The sequence below is a fragment of the Anas platyrhynchos genome, chromosome 24 (assembly GCF_047663525.1).
Source record: "Anas platyrhynchos isolate ZD024472 breed Pekin duck chromosome 24, IASCAAS_PekinDuck_T2T, whole genome shotgun sequence".
NCBI classification, from domain to species: domain Eukaryota; kingdom Metazoa; phylum Chordata; class Aves; order Anseriformes; family Anatidae; genus Anas; species Anas platyrhynchos.
Window position 1 is genome coordinate 3,402,700 of NC_092610.1, and position 21,143 is coordinate 3,423,842.

Genomic DNA, 21,143 nt, shown 5'->3' on the forward strand with positions numbered 1-21,143 from the left:
TAAAAACTCTGGGGCTAAATGCTTCATTGTGAAACACTTTGTATAGTTCTGAATGCTCATATTTGGCTTGTTTATGCATGCAATACCCAAAAGGTATAAAATCAGAACATGAACAAGACGACAGAGTTTGCAGCAGAGCTGCCAATATCCTCTAACATGTTTTCTTGGGTTCTTGTACAGGTATCAGGGGAAGAACAAGTCCTCACTGGAAGAGAACTACAACTGGGAGCAGATCTGCACAGGAATCTCCAGGAAAAACATGGGGCTGGGCAGCTGCAATCTCTGAAAGGTGCCTTCTGCAGGAACGACACCGCTGACAAGTATCATTCACTCACCCGTGTATGGGAGGAATTTCCTGGAGTGATGCAAACATTTAGGAAAAACGTACTCTGTCTTGACTGGGAGCCCCTCGAGAGCATCTACAGCAAATAGAGGCAAAGCAGGGCTAACTATAGCAGGTTGCTGCGGGCTGTGTCCAGTCAGCCAGGGTTACTGGCTGCTTTTGGGTAATGTGTTATAATCTGCTCACGCTGTACAGCACTGTATGAAACACTCTGTGTATATACTAGTAGCTTCCAAAGTTTTCACTGAGGAATTTTAAAGCATTATTGGTGTCAAAAGAGTACAAACACTACTTTTCAGTAATCATAAACATAAAGAAAAGATTAGCACCTCTTTCTAAATAAACCAGGCAATGGAAATCATGGTGTTTACTGAACTGCACTCATCTATTGTGCAGACCTCTGCATGGCTGTCATTTCTCCATGCATATTTATTCCAACTTGTTAGCTGAGGCTACATCCACATGCAGAACAGTGCTTCTGGACTTGCAGAAACTCCTGAAGCAGTAATACTTATTAACCAGTTCAGCTTGGCTCCACAGCAGTTGCTTAATGGGGAAGACTCAGCAACTGGAATTATAGAAAAGTTTCCACAAAGATATTTTATTTTATATAGTGTTTATTTTTATCAATGTTCATTTTTCATGAATACTGGAAAAATGGAACTTTCAGAAGATCATTTATTAATGAAAAGCAAATTACAATCCACACAGAGGCATCTGTGAAAATCAACAGAGGATTTCCATGAGCAAGAAACATTTAAAGGAAACTATTTTGTGCTCATTCAGTAAAGTACAGCAATAACTTTATGACAGATAACTTCAGTCTCAACTAAACTTTACAGGTCAAATTTGATGGTTTATTCTCACGGTTGTTAAAAATGTTATCAAAATAAATTCAAGGAGCATTAGTTATGAAACATTATGAGGAAATCATGATCTGCTCATGACTATGATGCAGGCAGAAGTAAGGCCTAAATTCTTTGAGTAAATTACTCATTGTGACATATTTTTTATCTTCAAACTAACCATGCTTGACACTACATAGAGGACAGTCATTATAGTCTACAGTGTCAGAATTCAGACCATTAAACACGACACAACTAACCAAGAAATGCAGTTTATGTAGGAACTTTCCCTAACGAACATGTGCTTTGTAACAAAACATACAAAGCCTCACATCATGGAATCTGTGTGCATTCATACAGGCTGCTCCACTGTGGTGCCCATGCAGATGTGCCTTTCTGAAACAACTTTCAGAACTAAAAAAATATTTTATTTACAGAGTATCTGTTGCCTGTGTTGCCCTGCATTTAACTTATTTATTACTTATTACTAATACTTAAATACTTCAATGTATCTATGCCATAGAGCTGATTTGTTAGGAAACTACATATAGGAAAGAATTAACACCATTCAAGCTTTTATAACAGCACAAGATGTTCCAGACAGCGTCACAGACTAATGCAGTAACTCTGAAGACTGTTATCTCTGAGATCTTACAGCAACTACACCTAACGGCTAGCTCCTTCCTGGCAGAATATTTAAAATACCTAAGAAAAGTATTTCTAAGAAAGATGAACAGCGTTAAAGTTTCAGGATTGGGCTACTTTCAGTGACGGAATTTTCCTAATGGGATTCATCTTCAATATTGAAATCACATTCTTCAGTAAGAAATGGGACAGACCAAGAGCTATAACCAAGAGTCGTATTTACAAGACATGTTTTTGGTATACGAATACATTCACTTCAGAGGTAATAGTGAGGCAGCTTTCAACAGAGCTTGGAATAAACATATACATGTATATGAAAAACTGAGCGCTGGCCTTTCTTGGAACCTTGACTGTCATGGAACAGCTTTCCTTCTTTTCCTCCTTTCTCCCTTCTCCTTAGCATTTAGGAGTTTGAAAATCTGAAATGCATCTTTTTCAACATGCAGGTGTATTCACTATCAGCTAAACTGAAGGCCCAATCAGCATACATAAACTCTGCCCCTAAGCAGTCTGTACTGGTTTATACAGAGATTAGGATTGCTTTGAATTACACATGCAATCAGGACATTTCATACAGCAAATTGTGGTCATTTTGACAACTATACAGCAAGCTTAATTTCAGGCCCGAGTATATATGATATTCAGAGATACAATGAGGTAATTTAACATTTAAAAAGGGGAATATGTAGTACAAATTAGTAGAAAAATCATGACACTTACAAACCTGTTCTAAAGATGTATTGTTCCTTTTTCTTCAGAAAAAAAAATCAGTTTCTATTAAGAATAAATTAACCACTAAAGAATTCCATTGATGGTCAATTCATACTGGAAATCTATTTTAACCTTGGAAAAGAAAGGAAGGAAAAAGAGGGAAGGAAAGAAGGAGGGAGAGAGGGAAGAATGCAGATACAAAGATGCATGCAGAAACACAGCACTTCTAACATGCAGCCTGCAGAACAGCAGCCCCCGTGACTGCAAACTCCTCATCAGAGGATGTCAGCTGTTCTCACAACAGCTACATTTTCAGAGGAAGCAGTCTTCATCGTAACATATAGAGATATACGTGTATATATAAATATACAGACCTCTGACTGAAGAAACCTGCTTTCTCTTCTGAGGTGCGGGAATCCTAAGCACGGAGGAGATCTCACACGACGGGCTTGCTCCTGCTCTGTAAACCAGGGTATGAAACCTGCAGTGATGAACAGAATATTGACCAGATGTATCTAGAGATCTAGATGCTGCTTACGCCTGTTATCCCCAAGCATCCTGCTTTGTAAAAACAAAGATCTGGCATGCATTTGAACCCTGATCTCTTTGAAACAACTTTGAAACAACTTTTCCTCTCTGTAAACTCTGCTACCTCCTTTATATGCTTTCAGTGCTCTCTTTATATACATTGCCAACTCCTTCAAAATAAAAACACTTCCTGTTCAGTTAGAGTCCATAAAAACTCTTGAAGTTAGTGTGCATGTGTGTACCCAGTCAGGTATCCCGAAGGGAAGTGGCAAAAAGCTGAATTTACATAATCTGAATTCCTTAGATAATACAGGAAAAATTTCAGTTCTAATACATTCCTAAGGTTGAAAGATTTTTTTCGCCATTTTTCTCCTCCAATTAAGTGAAGACCTGTTATAGTTCAAATGTATACTACACAAGTGAAATTTTTAGGCTTGTATGTAAGAACAGGACTGCACGGGTGCAGCAGGTCATCGTGTTCTTACACTTTACAGATCTGCATAGCCCCACTTCAGCTCCCAGTTACATGTACTACAGAAGCTCTTCTTGGTCAAAATATACTTTGGGTTGAAGTTACATGCTACCAGCTGGTGCACTCTGGAGGTACAATTTTTGCCTTCAAAAAGCTGGAAGATCTCAGAGTATTTGCCTAGTACCATAAATACTGCAACAGTGAGAGAGCAAAAGCCAAAAACAGAACATGTAAGGTACCCACCATAGTCTTTAGCAAAGATACCACTGCTAACAACAAGAAAACAAGAAACAAGAAAACTTTCATATTAATAGCATCAGTGTTTTTTTTTCCCTATTTTCTGGTCTGTCAAGCAGTATGCCATCTCTTTTCAATCAAAAGTTAGATTTTGTGCCCTCCAACACAAAACTTGTTTTATAATACATCTGTTACTTGGAATTATGAGGTTTGGTCACATTTTGATTGATAGCAGCATCATAATTTTAGTCCAATTTATCACTCAACGCTTTATACTCCTGCCAAAAAGGGTTAAACGCCCTCCCCCTTTCCAAACATTTCGTACCTGACCTTTACATGGCTAATTTTATTACTCTGACAGAATTTTTAGACTTCTGTTTTCTTTCAAATGCACCATGATAGTAACTGGAATCTTCTAATTTCTTCAAACTGTCTTCCCAATTATTTATTTAAAAGCTGTGAAGATAAGCTCTCCATTCTCACCTAGATCAGTGATAAGAGAAGAAATGGCCTTTTTAAAGTGTCTCTGCTTTTTAAAGCAGATAGAAATAATAAGGTTGACAAAGGAAAAAGGAAAATTGAGCATTATGAGGGTAATAACTTAGAAAGTGTCAGATTCAGAATAATTGAATTCAATGACATTTAATGCTATGGAAAACAATAGCAGCAGCCCAGCCGCCCATCTGATTCATGTCTAGTTCATGTTTAACAAAACAAGGCTAAGGGTCATGCAGTCATGAGTCCCATAAATAACCTGTTAATGGGATTTCCAAACAAGCTGTCCTCAAAATGGTTTTTCGTCTCACAGAAAGAATATTAAAATGCAAATGGATTCGGGCTGTGTCCTCATAAACAACCATGTTCATTTAACCTCTGACCTCAACGTTTAACTGCCCATTCCAGCAATTTGTATGGTATTAGCCACAGCATGCCACTCCAAAGTGCTAACTTTGAGAAGAGAGCACTAAATGAATGGGTTACTATCTGTGATGCTCAGTTAATCATGTCAAAATGATTTTATAGGCAGAAAACTGTCCTTTTAAAACTTCCCTTCATTCAGCTGACATTTTTGCTAAGGGAAGAAAAAGACCAAACAACAAAACCAAAACGAGCGAGTGCCAGGGAAGGCGTTTTGGGAGCAGCCCTGACCAGCACAGCCCAAGGGCTTTGCTCGAGCCCGGCCCTCACTTCCACAGCGCTCAGCCCGGCCTGCCTTGCTCCTTTTCTGTTTTAGGAGATTCCAGGCATTTCCTGAAGCACTTTCAGTCACATATTTTTATTACATTATCACAGAAAGTCCCCCCGACTGCCATGTAAACCTCTCTTTGTCCAAATCCAGCCACATCTCACTGCTCCTCCTCACAAGCAGAGCTCCTCCAAGGGCCTACAGGAGCTCGTTGGCCAGGCCCAACATAAAAGTAAAGCAGCAACAAGCAAGGTATCTGGTAACTGTTCCCAGTTAGAAGCGTCATGAAAATTAAATACTCACTGAAGGCTGCTCTTAACAGCTTGGTTTTAAAGGAATTAAATAAAATAAATGGCTTTTCTGAGAAAGGGCAGGGTAAGAGGCCTTACCAACAAACCAGCAGCCACTGGGATGCCAGAGCAGCATAAAGCAAGCCCTCTCGTCTGACTGCTGCAGAGCTTTTTCATTCAGGAATACTATGCCAAGTTCTTCACAGCATATTAGAGGTGATCAAATATTTTTAACCTCCAGAGAAAGCAGCCACAGCTGGGACTGGATCTCAAAGGTCTTTCAAAGTCTGCTAAGCAAGCCAGTGAGGAGGAAACGAAGGGAACTTGGCATGTTTCGGAAGGACACGTTATTTTCCTGTTTCCAGTGCTGGACCATGCCTGTACTCTCCACTGATTATTCAAGTGGGCTCATTTTTCTTGTCAGTTTTGGATTTATACCTTTCCTCGATAAGTAGATTCCTTCCCGTAACAGCTCTTTAGGGGCACAATTTCAGGCGTTGCTCATTGCACAGAGCTGATTTGTCTAATTTTGCTTACACTGATTGGCAGCAAAGTCTCTGAGTATTTGGTCCCCAGAGTTTCACTTTTCTGGAACGTGTTTACTTTCTTGTCCAAGAAAACTCCAAGTGAAGACTTCCCTCCCAGACGAGGCAGCAACAAGTCTGACTTCTAACAACGGCAGGAGTCAGGAAACAGTTCAATGACTCACTCAAAAATTAAGGAAAATTTACCTTCTCCAGATAAAACAAATATGCAGCCACTGTGCAAGAATTACGGGTATTTCTTACCCGCATATAGAGTAAAATAATACCTGAAGTTGGAATAAATATTTCATTTTGAATCTAAAAGAGTTCAGCTCTACCAAATTCCCTTCTTTGCTCCCCCAAAGGACAAGCAATGCTTTCAGAGCCCTCTCCCTTCCCGCACACACACACCTGATCAGCCGGACAGCTCCTCTCCGGGTGCAGGAGAATGAAGCCATGCCATTCAAAATCATTGCCTTCTTTAGCCTACTGTATTCCAGACCTTTTGACCTAACAAAAATAACCATTTTGTCACAGTCAGTAACACAGAATTCTGGCATTTGGGAATTCCATAGAAAACAGGAAAATCCTGGTATTTTGAAATTGAATGAATCTACATGTATTCCGTTGTGAGATGACAAACTTTTCTCAGTACACACTGCACTAACACAGTAACTCTACACACTAGCTGAAAGATTCAAACTGTGTTAACAAACTCCAGGACACAAAGAGTACTGTACCACGGTAAAAAGAACAGGGAATTTCTTGTCTGATTTTCTGTGACACCCCACATTACAGGTAGAATGGAGTCTACTCCCCTGAGCAGGCTGAAATTACGACAACATACGTTATTCTGATAAACAAGAATCACAATAAGTTACTGCTTGAATTTAGTATTTATCCTATATTATTCTCTATTTTGTGAAAGCTTACTGTAAGTTGTCAGAGGCAAACACCTTCAGAGAGGCTCACAGCACTTTACCTTTCAGCTGACTCGTATTTCAAAAGCTGTTTTCCCACTGTACGTATGCAGCCACCATGAAGTTCTGGTACCTTATTCCGGAGTTCATTTCACAGATGGCTAGAAATTAATTTGGATGACAGATTCAAGAAGGACACAACTGCCCATACCATGGCAGAATTAGGTAAGGTAAAGTAGGACAAAGTGATCATCAGAGACACTGGGCACATTTCTTGTAAGGAGGGACTAAACAGACAAACCTCTTCAGGTTGGAACGGAGGCACCAGAGGAGAAATACATTATTAAAGGTATACAAAGTCATGAATGACGTACAAAGTCAGTAGATAAAGATTATTCAGCAGTTCTTCTGAAACAAGACATAGGAAGTATAGATAAACACATTACAATCCTCACATAGTTAAAAGGTATTTCTGCTGCTCAGACTATCACATTTCTAACAAGGTTTACTACAGCAGGTTCCTTGTGTGTTTTTTTGGTTGGTTGATTGTGTTTTTTTTGTTTTGTTTTTGTCAAGCCGCATTACTCCTATCTCAATGATTCTTTCCACCCCATATTTCTCTGCTTTTAGATCTGCTGTCTTTCACATTCTTATTTCTTCTTCTCTCTCTCCTCTTTAATAAAATTTTATTAATGGGTCTAGAGGTTCCCGCTGACTTGACTGGTTCTGAACCTACCTCTTCAGCTGCCTTTCTGCTTTCTATCTTCTCTCTTATTAACCTGCAATTTCCTTTTTCTGTATTAAGCTCTGAAGGAAAAAGGAAAGAAATGTGAGGGAGGGAGAAAATTTGTAAAAGCAATAAACTGAGGTAACTCCTTCACATACCTCAGAGAAGCACCCGAGTGCATTATATGTCCTACTCTCAGAGCACATTTTGGAGAGATTATTTTAAATTACCAGAGTTTTTACTCTGATCGATCACTTTGCACTTGAAGATGCCTTTCATTGTAAGGGAAAATAATACTGAATTCATTGTTCTGCCAATAGACCTTTGGTTAAATAATTTAAATACTGTGGAAGAACATTCCTGGGAAAATATCTTCAGAAAAAGTTTTTAATCTGTATTTCAGTTGTATTCCATGCTTTAAATACATCCCAATTAGAGAAAAGCAATGTGGTAAAAATGCAAAGATAATGATAGATTAATTACTGTTGTGGCAAAACAAGAACAAATTTTTGAAGTATTAAGTCATGTCATTATTAAAAGGAACATTTTTATATCAAGGAGAATGGAAAAATGAAAAAAATATTTTGATATCAAAACAGGATACATCCATCTGTTTTCCTTTGTCTGTTATTTGTGTCTGTTAGATACACCTTCACTTACAGTTACAGAAGAGTAATTAATGTTCAATTACTGGCAATTTGAAGTTTCAAGAATGGATTTTTTACATCGCCCTTTGATAGGAACAGATCAGAATACATTTTTGCAAGAAACCCAAAGTACTCTTTCCCAACAGAAGTCTCCAGCTTTATTTAGATGTCAAGCCATTCTGGCTCAAACAGAAGGAAACGTATTTTGCACACCATTTTTTCTTGCAATACACTGTATTGCAAGCTTTTAAGTTAAAGGGATGAAAAAATATACTTCATGTAGCTGTGTGTGGTGATTTTTACTTTCTAAATTGAGGGATGGATTTATATTGCTGAGATAGGTGTAACAGTACTTGGCTGCAAGGCGTTTGAGCTGTTACCATCAACACCTGAGCAACTTAGAATGAAACTCAGTGGCTCATGGTGAGGTAGAGCTGAATCCGTATCCTGAAAATGCATATGAATCCTCAAAGCTTAAGTCTAAAACTATTTTTGGTTTGCTCTGTTTTAGAAAAAAAGTGACAAGATTTAGCAGAACGTCCCTCAGCTTCCAGGCTGTCTGAAGGACCTGACCTTTGGCAGAGCTGACAAACTGACGCTGTCTGTCAGGAATCCTGTTTCATCCCCCTCCCCAGCTGCCACGCTCACTGTCACTGATTTCCGACCCTCCTCCTGCCCCCTGAGGTTTCCCTGCAGGTATGACTCTCAACACATTCTCTCCACCACCAAGACCTCACTGTGCACAGCTCAGGTTAGGTCTGCACTCTGCAAAGCCACAGCTGGAAAAGGCAAAACCGAACTCTGTGGAACAAGGCAGTCCTGGAAAAGCAACAGCAATGCCATTGTGGCTATGAGCAACAGCACAGAGCTCATAACTTACAGGTGGTGGAAAGCAGATTTGCCCCACTCGCTCAGTGCTGGGCTTTTGGCAAAAAGAGGTTGCAGAAAATCTGATTCTGGCCATCAGAGTCACTACAGAGGTCCTGGACCACTCAGAGACTCCAGAGACACAGCGTGTGCCAAAACTGGTGTTCAGCTAGGCACAGCACTGGCTTGTCCAAGTCCGTTCCCTAAAGCCGAATCTGAGCCCCCAAAAGTTAGAGCTGGAAACTTTTTTTCCTGTAACGGGCTGAAAGCAGAGTCATTAATGCTGCGATCGGTCTAATCCAGAGCATTTGTCGCTGCTAATTATTACGGACAAGCCTCTTTATTGAACCACATCCTCTTATCGACATTAGGATGCATGAGCCGAGGCTGTTGTTTTAAACGCACTCATTAACCACACAAATCAGCCCTGTTGACAGAGCGCTTTTGAATTAAGCTTCAGACTGTAGTCATTGGACAAGGAGCAATTTATAATGCCATTAGCAACACTTGCGAAGGTTACAGGCATCAAAAATTGTTCAGCCGTAATTATTCTTAATGGATACAAGGAATAAACTGACGCAGGACAGCTTTTTCATTAGCTTTCAATCAAGGCTGATGGCTTTGAGAAATGTACAGTAAGTGCGTTTTGGGGAGAAATAATGATGTTGCAGCACCTTTCATCGGAAAATGCTCTCAGTTCAGAACTTAACTTTTAATAACCTTAATTTGATATAATTAAAAAATCTGATTTGCTTTGAAGATCTTGCAATGAATTGTTTTGGCTGCTGTTTAACCCTTTGCCAAGTATTCATCCCAAAGATGCTAAAAAAAATCTTCAGGTACTTTGAGTTCTAACCGAAAGCATTAAACTTCTGATTTCCTACACCCCTACCAGCTGCTACAGATTTTTACACTGAATTCAGAGCAGTTAGGGAATGAGGGGATTTTTACAAGGCATACCTGCTTCTGAAAAAGTACCTGCACGTGCACAACACTCTCCATAGAATTCAGCTGTGGCTTTGCAGACAGGTGATCTAGCACTGTTCTTCACCTACAAAGCAATAAAGCCTGAAACCCTGTGCTCACTCCTCTTCCAGAGGCACGAGGGCAGCCATATACACACATACCCCGTTCTAACCTTCTCCCCCATTAGACCAGTTTCTGAACCACACAGACCTCTGGCACGATGTGGTGTCTGCTCTTAGGTTTTCTGTCTAGTGTCCCCTTACTATAATGTAAACTTCTAGGAGAGACGATGTCTCTCTGAGTTGTACAACTCAGAATCCTTACACGTCTGGTGAAGAGCATGGCAACAGTGCTGCTCTCTCTGAGAAGCAATACCAGCAAGAACAATCATTTTCCTTTTCTAGTACAGCAGAGTACCTATTGACTAACAGCTTCTGGTGAAAATATTTCTAATGGCATCTAATAAATCAGTTTGGTGCCTTACAGATGAAGAATAACACTTAAATGATAAGGGTTGTGGAACAAGCTCTGGGGCTTCAATGGAGCGTGCCTTCTGTATTGGGACATTTTAATCTCACTGTTCCAGCTGACTTCTTGTCGCTCAGCCCCGTGGCTCTCTGGACACCAACAGGATGAGGACTGAGACTCGGGAGGGCAATAAGCTTTGCTTCGATCAAGAGATGCTACTGCACCGTACAGAGTGATGGAAAGGAGACTTGAAAAAAGCCCAAGACAGTAGGTTGGAGAAAATGTACAGCTGGTGCCTACGCTGCCTTGCTGCTTTAGGGGAGAATGCTGTGAAGAGGCAGAAAATAAAAGGAAGGGTGTGCATCTAGGTACCTTTCAGTCCAGCTCTGCTGTTTCTGAAGACAGCACATAAGGAATAGTGAAGTTCCATCTCTTGAATACGTGCTCTGCCTACCAGAGTCCAATGCAACCAGGCAGTCATCCACTGCATGCCACCGTTAGCCACACTGTCCCATTTAGCTGTTCCCCAGTGACCAGCATTTCAACTTGAAAAGAAGCAGACACACTAATTACTAATGTTACAAAAGTCTACACTGACATTCTGTAAAGAAACCAACTCTGAAATCTTATCAGTGAAAATGTTAGTGAAATTTATTCAATTGTAATTAGTAGAAAGTTAACATGAATAATGTTTGACTTTTCCCAACCAAGGAACTGCTACTTACAGCTAACATTCTGGTGGCAACGCCACACATAAACAAGGATATACAAGAAAATACACAGAAACACTCATCCTCACTCCCTTAAGCACTAGTGAAACGGGAAGCCAAAAGAAAAGAAAACAAACAAAAAAAAACCTCTAGGCTGGAGACTGAATTTGCTACAGTTAAAATCACATTATTTTTGAAAAGCAAACCTATGTAAACTGGTCCTCATTTCATAGAACAGTCATAGAACCATTCAGGTTGGAAAAGGCCTCTAAGATTATCTCATCCAACAGTTATTTCAGTTATCCAGCTGGTGGTGAGAGCCCAGGTCTCTATCAGGAATCCCTTCCGTGTGATCCTGACAGACAGACGGACACATTTGCTTGGCAGCCGAGCTGCCCCATGGCCTGCTAGGCACACCTGGCTCAAGCCCAAAAAGCAACCAGAAGTTTTGGCCCTTAGCCCTACATGTGTGTTTAGCTCCTGTTTCCATATTTACAGTGTAAGAGAGCTCTTCCTATTCTCCCCTTGTACTTACCCAGTTCAAACAAAGAGAGAACTGCCACCAGGAGAACGAGCAAGGAACAACAGGCCTCCAAAGTGACCAGGGGTTGGGTCTTCACAGAATCACAGAATTTCTAGGTTGGAAGAGACCTCAAGATCATCGAGTCCAACCTCTAACCTAACACTAACAGTCCCCCCTAAACCATATCCCTAAGCTCTACAACATGCACTTTGACTGGGAAATATATATATTAAAAAATGTATGTATATTTTATCTGCTTTTTTTTTTTTACCCCAAAATAAGCTAAAATTGACATGTAAGCATGCATGTCAGCTACCAGCTGAAATCCTACAAGTATCAGCCATCAATCCCTCCTTTCTGTTTTAAAACTCTTAATGTTTTGAAGCACAAATGCCATTAAAGTATCTTAAAAAACAGTAAGGTCACTACATAAGTGTGACGAGTTATGCAAGAGTTCTCCCCTGGACTCCAGTGGTAACATTCAGCCCATCCAGGGATGAGGAAAGCTGGAGAGATGTCTCAGTTGGGAAGAACATAAATATCTTTCCTGCTCTTTTGATGATTAAGGTGCCATAGGTCATGCTTCTCTCAAACAAATGAACCAAGAGGTGAGATTTGAGCCATTAATAGTAAATTTGACCAACGCTGCAGACACTTCAAGAGAGCTCAGCAGAGGACAAGCAATGTCAAAAGCAGACAGAATAAGACAAAATTGGTTATTTTAGCATTAAAACAAAGCATATCATGTGGCCTCCATGAAATAAAAGGGTTGAGAATAGAGGTAGCAGCTCTTAGAATTTCTGAGTCACAGAGGTTTCAGCAGAAGGACACAAATTTGAGTAAAAAATACACAATTCCTTTGAGATGCTGTTTTTAGGATGCGGAAAGTCTAAGGACCTGTCCTTTCTAAGACAATAAGCAGTACTTAAAGATATGGAAATTCCCTGGCAAAACAGAGGAAGAGCATTCTCATATGCAAGCAAGGAAGCTGCAGAGAAAGGGTGTAATCTGTAACATTCAAAAGAATTTAGATGACAAAGGCAGAATTTTTAACCTAACCTCGCAGCCTCTGCCAAAGCAGTAGCGAAGTGAGCGGAATCGGGAAGCAGGGTGGTGGTGTCAGGTAGGAAAGCAAGGAAAGCTCTTTCAACTGATCTTGGGAGGGAAGGAGAATTCAAGGCTCACGTAAACACCTCACGGAATTTACAGAACACCACAGACCTCACTCTGATGCTGGTCTGTCTTACCTGCACCAACCCAGCCACCAGTGCAAAACACATGCTGCCTTTCCTCCCTTCTGACCATTTCCATAAAGTAGCTCAGAAATCTTTCATTCCCTGAACACGTACCAATGCACAGACACTTGGTAACTACATTGCAGCAGCCTACGTTGTAGGAAACTAAAGCACATGGTGCAGCAGATGACAAAATCCTACCCCCGAAGAGCCCACCTGAAGACACACAGTCAGACTGTTTACCTCTTCACTGTGAAGACTGTACCGTTTTGCAGCGAGTGGAAGGAATATTTAATAAGCAACCCTGGTCTTGTAGACATTAAAAGCTTATTATGCAGCCCTGTGGCTCACATACCTGTTGACTGGCTTGCATGAATTATAGCTACGTCCCTGGTATAAGGATGCAAAGCTATGTTCAGCAGTTTTAACTTGATGAGATTGCTTTCTGCTCCTCTCAGTCCAGCATGGAATTAATGAAAGCTTTCTTTTGCTTTCCATTTCGAGAACCGTGCTCCTGTACTTATCTTTGAGGTTATTCCCCACAGCCTTCCTTCCAACCTAGATGAAGTCACATCCCTCTGCAGGGCACCAAAAACCTCCCACTGACCTGCACATCACAGGCCTGTGAATTACTCTCCTGTTCTCTGTTAACCTTTGTGGCAGCAGGAATCCTGGTACTTGCATACTCCAGCGAGTCATGCTTCTAACGCCTCGCACAAAAACCACACCTGCCACACCACAGAATGGTTTGCATTCTGCAGCCTACCTGAAGTTCCACAGCACAGATTCCTTCCCGAGTGTATTGGCAAGGAGGCACCACTGAACAGTTCCCTGTTACTGACAACACATTTCATTAATTATAATCGCTATTGACGATTCTATTATTGGCTTGTATATTATTCAAAATCCCTTCTGTGTAGGCTTAAGAGCTTATTAAGACTAGTAACTGTTGTCTTGTCATCATGCCAACCTAGCCAAGGATATCACCCAACCAGAACAGCTTTGTCAAGCTTACTATGCTCAGAGTAACTTTCAATTACCGAGCAATACAAAATTTGTCTAGTATTGAGGCAAAAATGCTTTTAAGATAGCAGCTCCCCTAATATCAGCCCATGCACTAAAGAGGACAAGCCTGGCTGGTTAGTCTACTGCAAAACCGAAGGCCACAAGAGAGGAAAGAAATGCCATCCACTTGCCCTTGGGATATCAGAGGTCCTGTGCTGAAGTCTTAAACACATTGTCAGGCCTTGAACTTTCTGAAGACAACCATGGGTCATTTGGTGGGAGACTCCTCTAGCGTGTTGTCTTTGTTGCTGATTATCAGGCACGAGGAATGTCATTTTCTTAGAAACTTGGTGTGCCTGTAAAATCAGGTGTAGAAAGAGCACTGAGTATAATCTACAGAATCAAGAGCTGTATCTGTCAGCATAACTAGGTCCTACAAAGATGTACCCACATTAAACTCTCAGCTGCATAATCAACTTTTTTTTTTATTAAAAAAGTACATTCCAAAGACAGATTCAAACTTTTTAAACTCATTTTTATACTGATTAAAATGGTCAAGTATACAGAACTCATCCATTTATCATCCTCCCTTCACATTAGCTAGTCTGTTTTCTTTCACCTACCCTTTTCTCCATCCTTTCTTCTGCACATTAATTAAAAGACAAGCATTGAACATGCAGCAACAGGATTGCTACGAATCATTGTCGTGGTTGGGATGATCTGGTAAAGTGAAGATGATCCTCGGTGGAAGAGACAAATAGCGGGGTTTTAATTTAGGGAGCTTTTTTCAGGTTTATGCTATGAGTTTTAAAATATTTCTTGTTTTAACAAAATAAATTCTGAAGTCGAGTTACAATAACAACATCATGTCTGATTCTAATGCTGTACTCAGCTCCCAACAATGGATGGGAGAAAGGTCCTGCTCCAGTCTATTAGAAGAATTTAATGACCATTAAAAGGCAAGCAGAGATTTGTATCACTCAGTTGTTCGGTGTCATTGTTCCAGTCTTCACAGTAGAGAAGCAGCACATTTCTTTTAAGTAAAATATTGCTGGGAACTCATTGCTTCAGCAATTACCTCTGAAACACATTGTTTTCTCAAAGCCATTAACATGTCAGATCATGGCAGTGCTTGACATCCAAACACGCCTTGGAGGGCTGCAATTCAATTTAAGGATCACCTCCTCTGAACAGGCCAACCTGCAAATTTCACAAAATCAGAGAGAAATTCTCAGGGCACACTTTGATCATGCTGCTTCCTAAATTAAAAACAAAACTGTAAGTGTTAAACATCTTTAACAAGACATTAAACCTCAGCCATAATCCAGGAAGGGTCCCTTAATGAGTAATGACATATGTTGTGAAGGCAGTTATCTCCTAATGTTCGCTGCTGAAACACTACGATGGAATGGCACAGTGTTCAAAAGGGATGTATCATCACTAATGAGAGGATAATTTGAAGCTGCTCTTCTGAGGACCCCAGAGGAGACTTTCTAATGCTGCAGGATGGTGAAGGATGCAGTCCTCCACCTTACCACGCACTTGCAAGAGGACTGGGAGGTGACAGAACAAAGCCAGGACAGACACAGAAGAAGGGCAAGGTCATTTGGAGGGTCCCTAAAAGGGCTCCTACCTTGTTGGCTCCCCAAAGCAGGTCTTGACGCAGATCAGCCACCTCTCTGCTGACCACTAATGGTACGGGAGATGCCTCCAGAAGCGCAGCGTTGGCACAGGCCTGCTGTGGAGCATGCAGAAGCCTACAAAAAAGATGGGGTGGAGAAGAGTCACGGAGCTGAGGGCCATGCTCAGCAGAAAAGGGATCTGACTCCTCTTTTACTAAAAAGAACACGAGATCTCTTCCAAACTTCGTTTTTTTAAGTTCTTCCCTTCATTTCCTAGCACTATTTTCTTCCTAATTTGGACTAATATGAGAGTAAATCTCCCCTAAATTATCTTCCAGCTCACCCTATTGAATTTCATCACCAGTTTAAATACCAAGCCGTGGGATTTTATTTAGAACAACAGCTTTCCTTATTTCCATCTGCAGGTAACCTGATAACCAGAGGATGGTGTGTTCCAAACGGGGCCATGGCTTGAGCAACTGAGGGCCATAAAACAAACCTCCAAAACTGGGAGCAAAAACAGGGCATGAACGGAGAATAAACAAGGATAGTGGGCAAAGGTGGTAAGAACACAGAAAGAGAAAACTTCAACTGTTTATTAGGAAAAATAATACAAAATATTCCATGTTCTCCCTTTCAGTTTAAAGTATTGGTGGGGAATAGCATGAGAGCAGATGCTCTTGCACAAGCTCATCTCCTCTCTGCTCCACATCACCAGCTCCAGAATTTAAGCAATACTCCGGTTGTGCCGAAGATGTGCTGCTGTGAAAATGAAAACAAACAGCCCCAGGAACAAAGGACAAAACGTCCAACTCCACACTTCCCAACTGCTGCCAGTTAGGTGCAAGTGGAACAGCACAAGCACGGAGCTGAGCAGGAGGCAGGGAGGTGGTTTCAGAGCCGTATCTTGCAGAGTAAATTAAGCAGCTGGTGAAGACCAAGTAATTATGAAATAATAAGAAATTCTAAGAATTCCATACGAAATAAGCATCTACTGAGATGTCTGAATATGTGCAATAGGTTTGGTTCTGGCTCACACGTGGCTTACATGTTGCACATAACAGGGCTTGCCATGTATGATTTAGAGAGAGTCACTCTTATTGGGCAGAACTAACAAGGAGAAAGACGAGGGGCCAGATAATTTTGCACACATATTTTTCTATGTGAAAAGCTGTTAGTCAAAGTCCACAGAATCAATTAATCCCCACCCATTCTCTTAGGAGAGTTTTTACAGAATTCTAATGAGTTTCTCTGCCGATCGACGGCACCGGCGCTCCCTAACGCTGCTGGCATCCCTTTGGTGACTAATTCCTTGCTCTGCGAGACAGCTCGGCCTGCAGAGGAGAGGTGTCAGAACGGGCTCTCTGCTCTCGCTACCTGATTTAAGGCAGCAGAGCCAGCTGCGCTCCTCTAACAGGGGGAACACCAGGCTGGCAAGGGCTGGGGATCCAGCCACACACAAGGGAAGCGGCGTTCGAAGCTTGCCTGCAATTTTATTGGTACTCACACAAAATTGTCAGTCCCTGTCCGGCACCTTTGTAACTTGTATAGCTATTTTTTTGGGTATTTCTTCAGAGATTTAAAGGGGAAGCCACTAGACAGCAAGCAAAAATGCTTCGTGCTCTAGTGAAAAAGCCCTGATGCAGTGACAGAGTAGTATTTAATCCTCATCGATATGAAACGCGTAACTCAGCCCTCCCCCCTTGACCCTTCCCCTCGTGTAATGACATATGCAAATTAAGTGAATAACAATCAATTAGACAAGTTGCCATATGCTGAAGCAGGCATTACTGCTTTCCACTTGCTCACTCCTGCTTCGAAATGAAGGAACTGCTGCCAGAGACAAGAAGAGGCCACCACGCTGCAGAAGTTACAACAAGCACTGGAGCCAGACAGAGCTGAGCTGCACCTGCCCCATATTTACTAAATCACTTTTGTTCCTTCTGCAGCACCCCTGAGCTCTGCAGAAGCTTTTAGATGAAGACCCAGCCTGCCTAATAGCCTGTCCCTGGCAGTGGTCAATAACTTCTGCCTGAGGCACAGCCTAACAACAGGCAAAGCGTGTAGCAATTTTTTTTCCCCCAAGTTCTTTCCCACCTTCTAGTGTTTTGTAGCTTGGGGATTTCTGGAGCCCCAGGCTGCGTGTCCTGATGCAGGAAGTTCTACAGCCACCTCTTCCAGTTAATTTTGTACGTGGTGAGTAACAGCTTCATCTGATGCCCTCCGGATCATTCACTGAAAGAAACAGCACAGACTAAAAAAAATTTAGAGTATCTGTGCCACTCTATCATGTCTTTCCCCATTTGTCTTTTCCAGGCTCTAAGTCCTAACTTACTCTGTCATTTCTCATGCAGAAGCAGTGCCATGCCTTTATCTATTGCTGGTGTCACTTGCTGGTTCATTTCCAGTTCTTTTACGTCCTTTTCAGGCAGCAGGACTGCACGGTATTTACAGTGCGGGAGGCCGCAGACTTGCACACTGTCATAACAACACTTCTCCACTTTGCTGTCTGTTCCTTTCCCATCACTTTCTAGCATTTGGATTCCTTTTTTTGGCTCCTGTTGTGTGCTGATTTGACATTTTCACAGATGTATCTATGCTAGCTTCAACAACTCATTCCTCAGCAATAGCCAGCAGCTCGGAGCACAGCATTTTGTGTGGCACTAGGATTGTTTTTTTCCTCACATGCATCACTTCATATTTATTTACATTGAATTGCATTTGCTGTTTAAATGCCTACTTCATCTCATAAGGACTGTCTGCAATTCTTCATGGTCATTCACTTCCCTTTGCCATGAGTAACTTGGGAGCTGAGAGGAATGTTTTCCATGAGTGGTTGAGGGGAATCTGGTTGCCAAAGACAAAACCTCCTTCCTCCACCCTTTCAGTCGTCTTTCCTGAATTTTCTGGTCTGCATTCATCTCCTATTCTCTTCAAAATAAAATGAAATCCACACCCAAATTGCCTAATCTAATAAGAACACAGAGATGAACATGTAAGCCATCAGCATCCTTAATTCAGAAGCTACTTCCTCAAAGATCATGCCAGAAGGCCAGGCTGAGCATTTTCCTCTGAGAAGGGACACAAGCACATGGTCAGTGCTATCACTGCCATCTCAGGAACCTCTGATGCAGGATTCACACTTTTCCTATCAAATTCCTGGCTTGTCACGTGCAGATTCCTAACCACCAGGTAACAGCCACAGCTCACTTCCATCTTCAACCCCTGGTGTTCTCTCTCGTATGAGAAGAAAAAGGTCTGTGGTTGTGTGTGGCAAGCCAGTGCCAGCATCTGGAATAGAATCTAGGCCAGCAAATGTCCAGCCCCACTTTCTGATTTCTCCAAACCTGCCAAGACAGGTAAATCGGAGACTGTGTCCATGCCTAGCGCATCGCCTCCACCATCCACCCCGAAACACCTGAGCAGACAGCAGCGATTCCAGCTTACCTTCAAAGATTAGTTGATGAAGGAAGTACTGAGAAAGCAAATACGAAGGACGCCCATTTCCATCCTAGGAGGAATTACAGAAAGCATGTCAGGCTCTCCTTGTGTGACAGGTCAGGCAGGCGGCTGACTGAGAGCCTCATTAATTTGCAGTCTTCCAAAGCTCTGCATGCAAAAAGTGCAAAAGGTGGGATTTTTCAGTATCTTTTGACACGGCTCTCTAAAATTAAACTGGAAGCAAATCTGGGAGATGATCTCCAATTAAACATTTCAGGTGAAACTTGATTTTTGTGTGAGCAGGTGAGAACATTAACCATCATGAAGAACTTACCAGGAAATGCAAAACTGCAGAAAAATAAGTAAGACAAGGTTAGTTTAATTGAACAGGACTTGATTCCCTCCTCCCATTATAGTGTAAGCCCTCATCTAAGTTTTCTTACTGAAGTCTGGCATGGTGCAAAATCCAGACACCTTGTTTACTGTGCATCATCACTCAAATCATTTATTGTGCATTTCTAATTAAAGCTGAGAGAGACCAGAATATAAGCACGAGACTCTACTCGAGCCAGAGGTCCCCCTCTCTCTCCATCAGACTCACGTGCATTCAAGCTTCCCAGGGTTGCGTTAATCTAGCTGGCATTTTTCTAGGATAACATGAGAAGGGCTGGAAGAGGAGTAAATACGAGTGAGTGGAGATGGTAGTATCTAGCATATGGGATGATGATGTGAAATTTGCAAACTCCCAACTCAATTATTGACCTAAAGGTCCCCACCTCTTGTTTAGTTGTTTTTTTTTTCCTGTTGCCTGATTTCCCACTTTCCTAGCTGACTGCCCTACTTTAGGCAGGGGAGAGCAACCTCTTTTTTCTCTGCTTGTGTGCAGCGTTCCCCCCCTCCCTAAGTGGAGTAACAGCAGGGGGGCTTAAACACTCACAGGGGCAGAAAAAAGGACAAGAAAACCGTCTTTGTTCCAGGCAGACAGTACAAGGTCACGTTACTATGGCAGCGTGAACCATTTCCCCTCATTCTAGCTAGTAGTTCAACTTTGCCCATAGTTTATTCCCTGGGAAGCCTAATCCAGAGTTCAGGTTTGTATATGTGGGGGCAGAGGTCAACAGCAATATGACAATGGCCTAGTCAAAAGAAAAGCAAGCTATGATATAGCAGAATCAAAGAGTCGGCTCACCAAGCACCGGGGGCCGGCTCGGCCGGCGGAGCTGGAATTCATCCTCTCACTTCAGCCTCAGGTTCTTGATTCAGCTGTTTTGTTGGCAGCCTTCAGAAAGGCTGAGCGGTGAACAATGAGGATGACACTGGAGCAAACAGGGAAGGATGAGAAGGCAGCGCTGACCGAAAAACCGGGGCTCATGTGCCCAGTGCTGTACTTCCCAGCTCAACGACTAAACCACATTTCAGGCACCTCTGACACAGCTGGTTTTTCCTTTAGAACTGTGAATAATTTAATAGTGGGGTATAAATTCTCTACACAGGCTGCTGGAAGAGAAGACGGTGTCTGAACAAACACGTGTAGGTGTGCGTGCGTAAAGCTTCAACAGCAAGGTACAAGTGGAGACTCTCCAACATCTTTAGGTGAGCAGGAGCTAAAACGTCCATGGGAGTTAAAACGCTCATTTCATGAACCTTGAAGGAAAATACAGAATTGGGATTGATTTCCTTTCACTCAGTAGGCCCCAGCTCTCAGCTTCCATTCAGTTTACAATATTCTTATATAATTTCCCATATAATTTCTCTTCTGTTTTAGAAATCAGAAGTTATCTCATGTCCCACAGGAGAGTTTTCTGGAAAGAAAAAAAAAAAAAAAAGCCCCTAATTAATGTTTCTTCAGGCAGGCAACTGAGAAAAGAAGAAAAATTCCACTGAGCTCAATGGACACCCGACAGGCAGCTGTGTCCTTTTTGTTCCTGTTCCCAAGGTCCTCCCCTGGTAGGGGTGGCAGAAGTCCTCCTCTGCACTTGGGTATCCACGCTGGCAGCCTGTGCACAGCTCCTTGCTCGACTAGAATTGCTTTCTTAAAATGCCCTTTCATAAAACTCAGTATTGGAGGGTTTCTTTATGGATTATTTTCATTTAAATATGAAAATAACTGTTTTGTTCTGAAAAATCACATCTTTTTCAGGAGAGAAGTGGCTTAAATTTAAAAGCCACTTACAAGTAAATTATGCTGCCGCTTTTTAATTGAAAATGTTTTAGTAAACCTACAAGAGCTT

General features: G+C 41.7%; 1 protein-coding gene across 3 annotated transcripts in view; it reads right to left on the reverse strand.

Annotated features, from left to right (window-relative positions):
* Nucleotides 1-21,143, reverse strand: part of LOC106017370 (uncharacterized) — a 148,313-nt gene that overhangs the window by 111,514 nt on the left and 15,656 nt on the right. The window contains exons 4-13 of one of the 3 annotated variants that reach the window (XM_072027396.1): nt 20,102-20,714; nt 18,919-19,080; nt 17,569-18,402; nt 15,483-15,606; nt 14,473-15,049; nt 11,622-14,205; nt 6,764-10,921; nt 6,193-6,291; nt 4,107-4,264; nt 2,919-3,025 (exon numbers count right to left, since the gene is read on the reverse strand). The gene's annotated coding sequence lies outside the window, so the exon portion shown is untranslated. Of the gene's footprint in view, nt 1-2,918; nt 3,026-4,106; nt 4,265-6,192; nt 10,922-11,621; nt 14,206-14,472; nt 15,050-15,482; nt 15,607-17,568; nt 18,403-18,918; nt 19,081-20,101; nt 20,715-21,143 lie in introns of all 3 variants that reach the window. The other 2 variants (XR_011804789.1, XR_011804788.1) reach the window with 2 other exon arrangements.